At 43.0% G+C, this 14967-nt stretch overlaps 1 long non-coding RNA gene across 1 annotated transcript in view; it reads right to left on the bottom strand.

Moving 5' to 3' along the window:
* LOC122564456 (uncharacterized) overlaps window positions 1–8611 on the bottom strand; it is a 127662-nt gene extending 119051 nt beyond the window's left edge. Inside the window, exon 1 of the long non-coding RNA XR_015752840.1 lies at window positions 8434–8611. This is a non-coding gene — a long non-coding RNA (uncharacterized LOC122564456). The remainder of the gene's footprint in view (window positions 1–8433) is intronic.
* Window positions 8612–14967: the final 6356 nt, after the last annotated feature.

A 14967-nucleotide genomic window follows, 5' to 3' on the forward strand; every position in this document is an offset into this window, starting at 1 on the left:
CCTAGAACTCCCTCCCTACTGGCACAGTTGATGTAACTATACCAAATAGACTGCAGCTCATTCCCACCGTCTCAAGGGTAATTAGAGATGGACAGAAAATGCTGGCCCAACCAAATAATGCTCATAAGCGAAAGCAAAAATCAATGACTGATATCAGAAAATGGAAGAAGCACGCAGAAAGCCATGTACAAAGAAAACGTCAAGAGCCAATAAACACAGATAATTTGGAGTAGGGGGAGCACTATAAGTGCTCTAGTGATCCAAAATGGCCTCCAAAATACACAAGCACACTTGTGGAATGAATTTTATAGGATACCATATTGGTGAGAGCAGGAAGTCCTGTCGGGAGATCGTTATATCTTGCAGCATGTAGTACTGACTTAATACAAGCAGTGCCTTTTTGGAACATAACTTTAATGTCTCTCAAACTCTCAGAGTTGAACATCCTCAGTGATTTTCCATTTGGTGTGGCAATCTCTAAACAGAATAAGGATTTCCTTGCCAGTGGTTGTGAAGTGGGACATGACCATGAACTTCCATCCACTTAGCTCCTTCCAAGCTGGAGCTGGAGATATGTGCTAAAGTCTCACAGTCTTTGAGCCAGCATCATGTCAAGGAGGTCACTGTGACTCTCTCTTCAAAACAGGGCTTCCACCTCACTAATGAGCACCCATTTGTTAGGATTGCAACTTTTCCTAATGTCCAGGGTGCAACTGACAGCACACACAGTGCTTCACATGAACTACAGGTCAATTCGGCCTTACAGCAGAACAGAAAGGATTCCCATCCCTCACTATCCAGTGAAACTGGTGTTGTAACACAGCAGTCGAGAGTGTATTGCTGGAAAAGCACAGCAGGTCAGGGAGCATCCGAGGAGCAGGAGGATCGATATTTCGGGCATAAGCCCCTCATCAGGAATTCCAAGGAGCAGGAGAATTGACGTTTCAAGTCCGAGGAGCAGGAGAATCAACATTTTAGGCATAAGCCCTTCATCAGGAATGTCTCTCAACTCTGATCTCCAGCATCTGCAGTCCTCACTTTCTCCTATTTGTAACATAGTGGTGCGATAATAATCAGATAACCTGTTTTTGATATTAGTTGCTGGCCTGCTACTGACCAAAAACAACTTGAGTGAACCTTTTGCTTCTCTGAATCTTTTATGTCCCTCAAAACCTTATTGTGAAGCTGGCTCCTCTGCCCGCATGGTGCTCAATCAGCCTGGGTTTTGTGTCCAAGTTGTTTCTGGGAAACTTAACCCACAATCGTCTGACTCAGGAGTGAGAGTGTTGCTACTAAACACCGTGACACTGCTGATCAGGTCACTCGTAAGCATTGTGAATGCCTGGATTCAGTCACCCCCTCTCTAATTTACTGGGTGACTCCATTGTGCCTCTTTATTCAATGAGTCAGTCAATCAGCAATTCGATGGTCTGCGAGCTGACCTACTTTGGTAACCGTTCCACATCATCACTCTGTACCACCCTTCGTCTGCTTTCCCACCCGGCATTGCAAGGGAAAAATACAATAGCCTGCACTTAAAACTAAGAATGACAATGGTATAGAATCTAGAAAGACAGAAGGAAATGATGGTGATTTTAACCTTATCTAATCAACTGACTGAATTTTTTTTAAAGTATCCAAGGTTTTCCGAGAAAAATTGCAAACGGTTGATTTTATAATTACAATCATATAGCATTGATCATCATTCAGATCATATTTGTGCCTGCTTATTGAGAAAAAAATCAACCCTATTCCCTGCTTGTTCCCCAAAACCCTTGAAGAATGTGTTCTTCTCTCCCCACAACCCGTTGTTTTGCCAATTATGTTAAGCTTTTGTCCTTTATTCCCCCCAAAGTGATTATTTTGTGAAGAGGATTATTTTTCAAGTCAATTAATACTGCATGGCAATGCCCTCTCCAAAACACAGGAATATAATTTTGACAGGAAACATATTGACTTCCCTCCCTCAATCAGTGCCGTTCGATAACTTGTTGTTAGAAGGAGCCATGAACAATTTTTCAATGCATTTGTTTTATTTCAGAGCAGAAAACAAACACAGCTACTTTGACCTTAATTATTCAGCAGGCTGAAGGTATTAGACAAGGGTCTCATTTACTTGCTCTCTGCACTTTTCAGGACCAATGACTCAGTCATTGCCTTTCCCTTCAGACACCCACCATGAAACTTTTGGTTTAATCAGGTGGAAAGTGTGTGAAGAAAATGAAGCATTTGTTTGCAGAAGCACCTCCCCCCTTACTCTTGGTGTCTTTGATGTGGTTACGAAGAAAAGCTTTCAGTTAGACCACCTCGAACATCGACCAGCCGGACCACAGTCAAAGGAAAAGCAAGAAAACAATTGACCCCATACCTCCGTTTGCACACCAAAAATCAGTAGTGGAACATGCTAACATATAAAACGCAAAATGGCAAAGTGCAGGAGCTTGGTTCACCATTTAAAATTTCACCAATCTGCCTGACTGGAAAATCTAGTCACTGTCGTGCACAGAGAGGCCAGCGGGATTGCCCATTATTAGCCCTTCTCTCAATTTTGCAGATGCCAACCTGTTGAGGAGGGCAACTCACTGGCCAGAGTTGTGACCAAGTCAAAGGGACGGCAGCTAAAGTGCTTCTGAAGCACTCTAACCAGGAAGAACAGCTTGGTAACTCAGTGGTTAGCACAGCTGCCTCACAGCACTAGAGTCCCAGGTTTGATTCCTACTTCGGGCGACTGTCTGTGTGGATTTTGTACATTCTCTCCGTGTCTGCGTGGGTTTCCTCCGGGTACTCCAGTTTCCTCCCACAATCCAAAGACGTGCAGGGCAGGTGAATTGGCCATGTTAAATTGTCCATAGTGTTAGGTGCATTAGTCAGAGGGAAATGGACCTGGGTGGGTTACTCTATGGAGGGTCTGTGTGGACCGGTTGCGCCGAAGGGCCTGTTTCCACTCTGTAGGGAATCTAATCTAATCTAAAAAAAATGTTGCTGGTGTGGAGGTCAGTTGGAAATCTGTTGCATTGAGCAGGTAAGCTGCAAGAGAATCTTATAAACATAAAATCCCAGGTGGCGGAGAGAAATCCCCTCTGACTACAAGATGGCTGGGGCTGCCTTCCCAGCGCATGGCCACCTCTATATAGCTTGTATTTTCAAGTTGGACTATAACCTGGTGAAGTGTGATTTCCAACCTCTGTATAGGTTTAAGCAATGATTTGCTTTAGGCACTCACTGAGACGCTATCATCATTTAGCCGGCGGCCTCCCCATGGTCCTATCAGTTGTCAACGAAATCCCAACAGCCTGGTAAAATGAGCCCCTATCAATGTCTTTACATATTTCAAAAAATCATCTGCCTCCTTGGTTTGGGCAGTCTGCACAATCCCAGTCTGTAGGACTTTCTGACGTGGCACGTGGTCTGGGAACTGATCTTCCAAGACTTCCCATGACTTATCTACCTCGTCCCAAATCATCTTCTTGACTCATGGATGCTGGTGAAATTCTGCCTTTTAGATTAGACTCCCTACAATATGGAAACAGGCCCCTCAGCTCAACAAGTCCACACTGACCCTCGGAAGTGTAACCCACCCAGACCAATCCCCGAACTAATGTAATTAACACCATGGGCAATTTGACATGCCCAATTCACCTAACCTGCACATCTTTGGATTGTGGATGGAAACCGGAGCACCCGAAGGAAACCCATGAGAATGTGCAAACACAGAGAGAATGTGCAAACTCCACACAGATAGTCGCCCGAGGCAGGAATCGATCCCAGGTCCCTGGTGCTGTGAAGCAGCAGTGCTAACCACTGAGCCACCGTGCCACCCTCAGATATTTATGAAGCATGCTCCACTCCAGAGGCCTGAACAGCTATCTTGGCTGACATGCCCCACAACCAAACTGGGGGATTACTGCCCTGTCTGGGATAAAAAGGTCCCACTGCACTATTTTAAAGAAGCACAGGGAAACTCCCTTTGATTTCCTGGCCAATTTTCATTTTCAAACAACATAACTGAAGTAGATTAACTAATTGCTTGTCATTGCTGTTTGTAACATCTTGTTGTGCGGACATTTTAATTGACCATTTCCCTCACATAGCAGCCAATGAAGTGTAGCCACAGTTGCTGATTTGGGATGTTCAGAGGTCATGAAAAGAGCTAAAGAAATGCAAATTTCTTCTTTCTTTTAAATACAGGATTCGTAATGTAGACTCCACACAATGCTGTGAGATTGGACCTGTTCTTACTGCATTATTAACCATCGGACAGATGGCTTGTCAAAATGGACAGTTGTGTTTATATATTAAAAAACTGTCATTTTCATGTACTTTACATCGTGTTGATGCATCACTAGCTGATTTCACCCAAATTCTCTGGGAGAGATATGCTCAAACACATCTTGCTCTTTGTTTTGAACCTGTTTCAAACGCACTTAAAGTGGCGATGAGGCAGCACAGTTTCTAAACAAAACTAACCCACTTTGTACTTTTACCTATCAGTAAGAAAGACCAATTCAACCTTATGTTCAGTGAATTGACCTCAGTTGAGATTCCAAAATGGGAGCTACAAAGCACATCTAGCATATGAGCATTTTCCTGCCAAGTGATCTTTCAAACAAAAAAGTCCTGTTCCAACTTTACAGGACTGTGTTTTAAAAAACAAAATTCATTGTCAGCATCAGTGTATCACTGGAAGGGTAATTTAGTTATTACACATCAGCAAAAGTGAGGACTGCAGATGCTGGAGATTGAGTCGGGAGTGTCTAAAAGCACAGCAGATCAAGCAGCATCTGAGGAGCAGGAGAGTCGACATTTCGGGCAGAAGCCCTTCATCAGCAATACACATTCCCCATCACTGGTTGCCCTTGAGTAGGCTGTGGTGGTCCTTCTACTTGAATGTTTGCACTTCACATAATGAAGGTGCTTGGAAGTAGCAAGCACCAGGATTTTGACCCAGAGGTAAAGAAGGGGAGGGGCAAGTGGAGATGGAGCATACCTTATTACATTACAACAACACCCACATTTCTATTTTGTTTTATTGACTGTGAAGTACTTTTAGACATTCTGTGGTTAGGAGAGACATTTTATATACACAGGTTTATCCTCCTCCAGTTCTTTGACAAGTTTCTACATTGCAGCTTGCTGCCATGCTGCACCTATTACTTTTCATATCATTTTGCATACAAGAGAACACATTACCCACACTGTCAGAATCCTTACATTTCATTGACTTGAATTAGCAGTACAATATATATTTCATAATGGTTTGTACACTTACTGCCTCAGACTTTTCTAGTGAAAACAAACCAATCCATAAAAAGTGGGAAAGAGAATCAAAGACAATACATATCACTGGTATTTTTGATTGATCAGATTTTTAAATGTTTGGCATCACATAACAGCTGTGAATGAAGACTATATTATTATCATGTCAGCGGAGCACAAGGCATACTTTCATTGTAGGTTCTCCTTCATCAGGATATTTCTTCATTTATTTTGAACACTTGAATTTACATTCATTTCTAGTTAATATTCACATTTCCAGAAGTTCAACACAGTTCAAGTTCCTTTTGGACAACATGAGACACTGGGATATGCTCAATGCAATTGCAATTATATTTGATATTTACAATATACATTCCATGACAAAGATACGATCTGAGGAGTTTCCAGCTACTTGGTCTGTTCTGTTAGTAGTGCTGTATCGGCAGGGAGGGGAGGTGGTTCATATTCACCTTGTTTCTCCACATTCTAGACCTGGTTGGGGCATTTTAGAGAGCAGTTAAAGAGATTAGTGAGTCACAACAAGCATGATGGCTCAGTGGTTAGCACCGATGCCTTATTCAGCGCCAAATCATGGGTTCACTTCCAACCTCCAGCAACTGTCTGTGTGGAGTTTGAACATTTTCTCCAAGCCTGTGCAGGTTTCTGCCGGGTGCTTGGGTTTTCTCCCTCGGTCCAAAGATGTGCAGGTTAGGTGAATTGGCCATGCTAAAATTGCCCGTACTGTTCAGGGATGTGTAGGTTAGATGAATTAGACATGAGCAATGCATAGTATCTGGATGGGTACATGAATAGGAAGGGTTTAGAGCGATATGGACCAAGTGTTGGCAAATGGGACTAGATTAATTTTGGATATCTGGTCAGCAAGGACCAGTTGGACAGAAGGGTCTGTTAGTGTTGCACATCTGTATGACTCTATGACAAGGATAAAGTAGGGGAGTGGATCTAGGTGGGATATTCTTCAGAGAGTCAGTGTGGACTCGATGGACTGAATGGCCTGCTTCCACACTGTAAGGATTCTGTATAGATTAGACCAGATAAGGAGGGCAGGTTTATTTCCCGAATAATGTGGGTAGCACGGTGGCTCAGTGGTTAGCGCTGCTGCCTCACAGCACCAGAGACCCGGGTTCAATTCCCGCCTCAGGCGACTGTGTGGAGTTTGCACATTCTCCCCGTGTCTGCGTGGGTTTCCCCCGGGTGCTCTGGTTTCCTCCCACAGTCCAAAAATGTGCAGGTTAGGTGAATTGGTCATGCTAAATTGCCCCTAGAATTAGGTGAAGGGGTAAATGTAGGGGAATGGGTCTGGGTGGGTTGTGTTTCAGCGGGACGGTGTGGACTTGTTTGGCCGAAGGGCCTGTTTCCACACTGTAAGTAATCTAATCTAATTGTGGGCGGCACGGTGGCACAGTGGTTAGCGCCAGAGACCCGGGTTCAATTCCCGCCTCAGGCGACTGACTGTGTGGAGTTTGCACATTCTCCCCGTGTCTGCGTGGGTTTCCTCCGGGTGCTCCGGTTTCCTCCCACAGTCCAAAGATGTGCAGGTCAGGTGAATTGGCCATGCTAAATTGTCCGTAGTGTTAGGTAAGGAGTAAATGTAGGGGTATGGGTGGTTTGCACTTCGGCGGGTCGTTGTGGACTTGTTGGGCCGAAGGGCCTGTTTCCACACTGTAAAGTAATCTAAATAATGACATTTTGCTTGAAACTGATAATCCTTTTAGTTACTTGCATATTTTAAAAAATGCTTAAATTTAAAGTCTCAGGAATTTATAGTAGGATTTGAATTTGCTTTTTTGGATTATTCATCAAACTTTCTCATTACTTGTTTGCAGGTGTCGCTGCCATATCCTACTCACCTTTCAGCTGGTACCCTATTACCTCCAAACCTTCTCTTCCCAGGCCACACAGCACTCTTTAATACAAAACTTTTTTTTCCCCCAATCCTGCTTTAAAGCAGATACCGGGAGCAATGCACATGCTGGATCACAATGGGATTAAAGGTTAGGAGCTCATGGCAGAGTTACTAGGAGAGACTCTGTTGCACACCTACTTCATTTTAAAAACCTCTAACCAATTCAATATCCCAACCATGGAATACTTAATCCCTACTGGAAAAGGTTCATTGCTCTGTTTAATTTTTCTCATACTTAGTGAATGATTAATCTAATTTAAAAACATTGAAAGAATTACCTCACCATCACAGCTCAAGGCTCTGCCTAGAAATGGACAATTATTCACTGATCCTATTGAAATGTCTGTTTTTGAGCACTCTAATTCTGAGTTACCTTATTGTGTACCATAAATTATTCAGTCTGATTTCTGATACCATAGCTCTTCTATGTTCCTCAGAGATTTGATTTTCTAACGTGTTAAATGATGGCTGGATAAGTCCTACTCTTTTTTTAAGAATTCCGTTTTCAAATGAATCTCCCTGAGCAAGGAGTACTTAGGATAATGTCTCCCACTGTGCTTTTCATTCTGTATTCTGAGACAGAACCTCAATTTTGTATTCTTTTAAGAAGCATGGCACATACAGCACATATAAATTTGATACACGCCCGTTGAGTGTGCAACAAGATGAAGACTTAATTGATCATTGGGCAACAGTCAAAAAACTAATAAATCACCTCCACTAAGTTTGCAACTCTGCATTGTTAGCTAAATGTTGTTAAGCTGCCAGTTAACTCGCTGGCTGGTCAGTGTACACTTTTCTCACTATAGACAACAAAAGCAATCTGCAGATTACAAAAAAGGCAAAGCAGTCACTAAAATCCTCCGCATGACAGATCTACTCAACAGGTTCTGAAGCTTCGACAGGTTTTCAATCGTTATACTATTTTCAACAATTTTTTTTCCTTTTGCAGTAAACACATGGCGCCCGCTAGATCTCTCACCTTGCAAAACCAAATATATCTTAAAACCACTTTGAAAGCAAGAGCAACTGAAGTTAATTCACTGGTTTGCATTCAGTGTCACGGTTTTTGCTCATAGAGGAACCTTTTTAACATGTCTGTATTCGCAAATTCTTTGCTGTCACTTCATAATGCACTGATTTTAGAGTTAGAGTTAATGCAAGAGTCCACAAAACAAACAAACTGCTACAAAATAATATTAGGAGTTTGTTTCATCTCCTTTGTAACATTAGGTTTTGTCATATCTTACCTTGCATTCCTTCTAACTTTGGCGATTCAATCCAAAAGCATAAAAGACAAATTAAGTTCACTCCCCCACTACTGAGCACCTTCAACTGAAATTACATGAACCAGTCACTTTCCTCAGTTCTGTGCTTCTCCGCTATTATTCAGCGGCAGTGACCTGTTGAATACTGAGAAGGAAGTAAGGCATGCGTTTGCTGATTGTTACAGGACGATGCAGTGAGTCCTGCCTCGATAAGTCTCATTTGCATCAACTACAGTCCTCAATGTGTGTAATTCGCTGTAGGCTTGCATAAATCTTGTATAAATCTCTTACGATTGCTACAGGCACAGCACAATTAGAATTGTGGCTAAGAAAAGCTCATATTTCAACGCTTGGCACTTCACGTATCATGTGGACACGTTGAGGCTTAAACATGCGCAGGGGGCGGGGAGACCCATCCATGCTATTAAAAACAGAATGGTGCTTTGTCTGACTGGATACTTTTAAATGATCAAAATAGCATCATAGCAATTCCATTTTAAAAACAAATCTTACATTAAAAGTGTTTGATAGGATGAAGTTTTAAAAAATGTTTCCACTTGTCAGACTTCAATTATCCTAAAATAGCCAGTGTTTTATGGTGTAGTTGGTGATATCATCAATAAAAACTGTGGTTGATGCCAAGAGTATAAGTGACAAAGACAGAAAGGGTTCTTGAAATATGGCCTTGATCTGTATGTACCAATGATGTTGGAGACATCATTGGAAATGCTGGCAAAACTCAACAACTCAGTCAAATTCCAAAGAAGCCCCCACTAGTGCATGGTAGAACATCGACAGAACCAAAGGTGTGCAGGTTAGGTGGATTGGCCATGGGAAGTACAGGGTTACAGGGGTAGGGTGGGGAAGTGGGTCTAGATGGGATGTTGTTTGGAGGGTCAGTGTGGAATCGATGAGTTGAATGGTCTGCTACCACTCTGTAGGGATTCTATGATTCTATGAAAAGGTGCCAGCAGTGACAGAGTCAATGCAAAGTGGTTGGGGTCTGGGTTTCTGGCTACCAATCTATTCATTTTAGTAAAAAAAGACTCGAGGGAATATGAATTGGGGTTTCATAATTAGGAGATTTTTTTAAAAATCACAAAGGTTAAAGTCGACATTCAGATGTATTTTTCTTTTCCATTTCAACATAGTGTGGAATCTTCAGGCCTTGAACAACATGTGCCATAGCAAGAAAGTTGGGAATGTCATGTGATAATGACCCTCGAGGAGCATCTGGACATCGAGAGCAAAAGATCCCACATTCTAACCAAGTGAACTGGTCACTGCAGCTGAATCAGAGTGAAGCGCAGGAAAGGGGTTGGTTTACCTCCTGCCTGGGGCTGACCAGGTGCTTGGTCTCCTGCAGTTAACCAAGTGCCTGTGACCTGGGACATTGCTCCTTCACCCAGAGGCGAAGGCATGCCACTAATTAGTTCATTATCATGTGCTCCTGATCCTAATCTTGCTAATGTATCCACTATGGTGTCAGTATTGAAGCTGGTGGAAGGTGCAAGAGTCATGGGTCAAGAGTGTGGTTACTGGGAAAGCACAGCAAGTCAGGCAGCATCTGAAGAGCAGGGGAATCAATGTTTCAGACAAAAGCCCTTCATCAGGAATGGGGCTGTGAGCCAAGGGGGTGGAGGGATAAATGGGAGAGGGGTGGGGCGGGGGGGAAGGTAGCTGAGAGTACGATAAGTGGAGGGAGGTGGGGATAATGGTGATAGGTCAGAGGGGAGGGTGGAGCAGATAGGTGGGAAGGAAGGTGGATAGGTAGGACAGGTCATGAGGGCGGTGCCAAGTTGTAAAGTTTGAACTGGGATAAGGTGGGGGGAGGGGAAGTGAGGAAACTGGTGAAATCCACATTGATGCCGTGGGGTTGGAGGGTCCCGAGGTGGTAGATGAGGCATTCTTCCTCCAGCTGTCAGGTGGTTAGGGAATAACAATGAAGGAGACGCAGGGCATCACCTCGCACTTTCCCACATTATATTTCATCTGCTACTTTTTTGCTCTCTCTTCCAGCTTGTACAAATCCTTCTTCAGCCTCCCCACTTCCTCAACTCTACCTCTCTCTTCACCTACCTTTGTATCCCAATGAAGAAGTCAAAATGGAATTAATTATGATATTAGGATTGAAATAGATAAAGAGGTAATATCAAATTTTAGCAATACTCCAATCCAGTCAGGATGGAATGGATTCTAAGAATCTGAGGGAAATTTCAAAGAATCAAGGTACAATCTGCAGAATTTCCATGGATGTAAGGGTGGTGTCATAAGAATGAAAATTAGAGGGATAAACCTGGCAATCACGCCCAGTCAACAAAGTGATGAACATTTCATAGACAATAATCAAGAACAAAAGTATTGTTTAATAATAATGTATTGTTAGTAAAACAAAACACCCGAGTGTAGTCTGAAAAAAAGGCACATTTGGTGAAAACATTTTTTCTTGTATTTATCAGGAGATTATCACTCTCCTCGAATAGATTACAAATGTTGTTTGTGATCCCAAACGGCAAACAAGCCTACATTCCATCAACAAATTTAAAAATCGTTATATTTGAAAGGAGCTGCAAGACAAGATGAGAAGGTCACTCAAAGAATATTTGGTATTGTTGACTTCATTTGAAAATTGGTAGTGGGACCCTGTGTGAGAACCTCTCTGGCTATGCCAAGGGCATCTTGAAACCCATTGTACAGGGGACCCTGCAGCTTCTGTTGCAACACTACAGATTTGTTACAGAAACTCAACACCCGTGGACTAGTCCAACCGGGAATATTCCTCATCACAATGGATGTTTCAGCACTCTACACCAGCATCCCCGCATGATGGCGGCATTACTGCAACAGCATCTGTACTCAATGCCAACAACTGCCAATCTCTGAGCACCATCCTACAACTCATCCTCTTCACCCTCGATCACAACATCTTCACCTTTGACAACCAGTTTTTCATTCGTACACACGGAACAGCCATGGCAACCAAATATGCCAACACTTTCATGCACAAGTTTGAACAAGACTTCTTTGCTGCACAGAACCTCCGACCAGATACTTTCTTCCTGGTGAGGAGTCACTGAAAGAATTATAAGATGACATCAGCAAGTTTCATCCCACCATCAGACTTAACATGGAGTACCCTTTTGCATCTGTCTCATTCTTGGACATACGCATCTCCATCAAGGATGGGCACCTCAGTACCTCACTCTATCACAAGCCCACTGATAACCTCATGATACCGCACTTCTCCAGCTTCCACCCTAAACATATTAAACAGCCATCATCTACGGACAAGACCCGTGCATACACAGGATCTGTTCAGATGAGGAGGAATGCCACGGACACCTGAAGATGCTCTTATAAGGTGCTGAAGATTCTCTTATAAGAACAGGATATGATGCTGAACCCATCGATCACCAGTTCCAATGTGCCACAGTGAGAAACTGTAATGAACACCTCAGGAGACAGACACAGGATGCAACTGATAGTGTACTCTTTGTTGTCTGGTACTTCCCGGGAGCTGAAAAACGATGCCATATTGTTCGCGGCCTGCAACACATTATCAATGAGGATGAGCACCTCGCCAAGACCTTCCCTACATCTCCACTTCTCTCCCTTAAACAACCGCCTTAAGCAGACCATTGTTCACAGCAAACTGTCCAGCCTTCAGAACAACATCGAACACAACACTGTACAACCCTGTCATGGCAACCACTGCAAGACATGTCAGAGTGTCGACATAGATACCACCATTACGTGTGGGGACAACACCAATCATGTATGCAGCAAATACTCAGGTGACTCGGCCAGCATTGTCTACCTCATACACTGCAGGTAAAGTTGCCCCGAGGCATAGCACATTGACGAGACAAAGCAGAGGCTACAACAACGGATGAATGGACACCTCGCAACAATCACCAGACAGGGCTGTTCCCTCCCAGTTGGGGAGCACTTCAGCAGGCAGGGACATTGGGCCTCGGATCTTTGGGTGACCAACCTCCAAGGCAAACTTCAGAAAAACAACAACACAGAGTGGCCAAGCAGAGGCTGATAGCCAAGTTCAGAACCCATGAGGATGGCCTGAACAGAACCGTGGGTTCATGTCACACTACAGGTGACCCCACTACACTATACTCTCTCTCTCTCTTTCACACACATGCACACACTCACTCTCTTACATACTCATACACTCACGCAGACCCTCACACATGCTGTCACTCATACACACACGAGTACACTCCCCAAACTCACACCCACACACACACATTTTACCAAGCATGCACACATGCAAACACACACTCTGTCACGTGCACTCACATTCTCACACACTCTCTCACGCACGCGCATACAGATATAAGTCTGTGGGATGAATTGCATTTGCAGAATTATATTTGTAGATACATTCTATTTTGCGCAAAAGCACACATGATCTGCAGACAGTCAATGCAGGAGTCAGTTAGATTAGATTACTTACAGTGTGGAAACAGGCCCTTCGGCCCAACAGATCCACACTGACCCTCTGAAGAGCAACCCACCCATACCCATTCCCCTACATCTTACACTACGGGCAATTTAGCATGGCCAATTCACCTAACTTGCACATTTTTTTTGGACTGTGGGTGGAAACTGGAGCACCCGGAGGAAACCCACGCTGACACGGGGAGAATGTGCAAACTCCACACAGATAGTCACCTAAGGTGGGAATTGAACCCGGGTCTCTGGCGCTGTGAGGCAGCAGTGCTAACCACTGTGCCACCGTGCCACCCACCATGCAATATTTTATAAATTCCTACTTTGGAAATAGAAATAGTCAGACTCATGTTTGGGATACAGACAGACTTGAACATCACACCTTTAATGCATGTGTCTGAGCTGAGATGTCACTTTTTTTAAAAAAACCTTAAGTTATCTCAAGAATGTGACTTAAAAGAAGTTCTGGTATTTCCAAATTAATGAACCAAAATCTGCAACCCATTCTAAAAGGTGAAAGACTTCACAGGTTTGTTTAATATATAATTTCAGTTGTATGACACTGTAATCTTTTGCTATAAAATTCTGTGTCTTATGATCCTGTTTCACAGCTACCTGATGAAGGAGCAGCGCTCCAAAATTTAGTACTTCTAAATAGACCTGTTGGACTATAACCTGGTGTTGTGTGATTTTTAACTTCATTTGAAAAACCATAGTGTACAAAAACAATGATGCTCAATCTTTATGAAACAAACATTAGCCTGGGTTTGTAGCTGGAATTTTGTGAGTATTTCTGTGTATCACACACTTAGAAAGAATATTAAGGCCTTTAAGACAGCCCAGTAGACTTCCTAGTGTGGTATCAAGAATGAGGGACTTCATATGTAGAGACTGAAGAAGATGAGATTGTTCTCCTTAGGGCAGAGCAAGGTAAGAGAAGATTAAGCAGTGTCACAACTGTGGATCAGATCTTTGAACCCTCAAAGAAAGGAGGTACACCCAAAGGACCAAAAACAAGAACAGAAATTGCTGAAAAGCTCAGTACATCTGGCAGCATCTGTGAAGAGAAATCAGCATTAACATTTCAGGTCCAGTGACCCTTCTACAGATTACCCAAAGGATGTCTGCAGATGTAAATTCAGTGGCTACTTGGAAAGGAATTCTGAAATATCACAACTGCACAGTCAGGGAGTCTTCAAACAAAATGACTAAAAATGAAAAGATGATGACAGAGTGACTACCCCAATCCGTTTCAGCAGGAGACTATCTCCTGCAAACATGCGTGTATGTTACCCTTCCAGGAATGTAGAGAAAAGCAGGGTTTAAAAGAAAGCTACATCCTTGGTTTGTGTGTATTAGTGGCCTGACATGCTAGTATGAGGGCTAGTATGCTATGAAGGTCACAGCTTTGAGAACAACCATTAAACACCCCTGCACTGCAGGTAAATAAAGGAAAAAGAAACTCTCTCATTTGTGTCAGCAGGTCAGCATTGAAATGAACCTGGACAAAATGATTTCAACCAATTTGCAAAGCCAAGAATCTCAAAATCGACTGTTTAACTACCAACCTTCACACTATCAAAAATATCCATATTAATAGCCATAGTGCTTTGCTATCAACTCTTCACAAATGACATGGAGACTGATCTGTATATCTGGGCTCATTTTGGATTCCTCTTCTTATCTGTTCTCATGTTTTCAAACGCCCTCCTTTTACCTCAAGATTACCTGTTTCAATTGATCCCTTTGGAAACCTAAATTCCTTTGGTCTGGGAGAAAGATATCAGCATGGAAAGGAATCCTTTTCCTTTAGGTTATCTTCCCGTCTAGCTACAGAGTTGGTAGGTGACAAAAGAAGAGGAGCCAGTACCTCCCACCTTGCCCGGGATCTGAACAATTTAGGGAATTCCCATCTGAATCGGAATGAATTTGCAGAACCTAATCGCAGAATTGGACATAACAAATAGAGGATTTGTTTCCATTATTAGAGACGAACTGAAAGAGTTAGATTGCGCAAATTGTCACTTTGGAACCAAGGCATATAAGACC

Source organism: Chiloscyllium plagiosum, unplaced genomic scaffold, assembly GCF_037043375.1.
Source record: "Chiloscyllium plagiosum isolate Xiang-an unplaced genomic scaffold, Cpla_swu_hap1 HiC_scaffold_34, whole genome shotgun sequence".
Lineage (NCBI taxonomy): Eukaryota > Metazoa > Chordata > Chondrichthyes > Orectolobiformes > Hemiscylliidae > Chiloscyllium > Chiloscyllium plagiosum.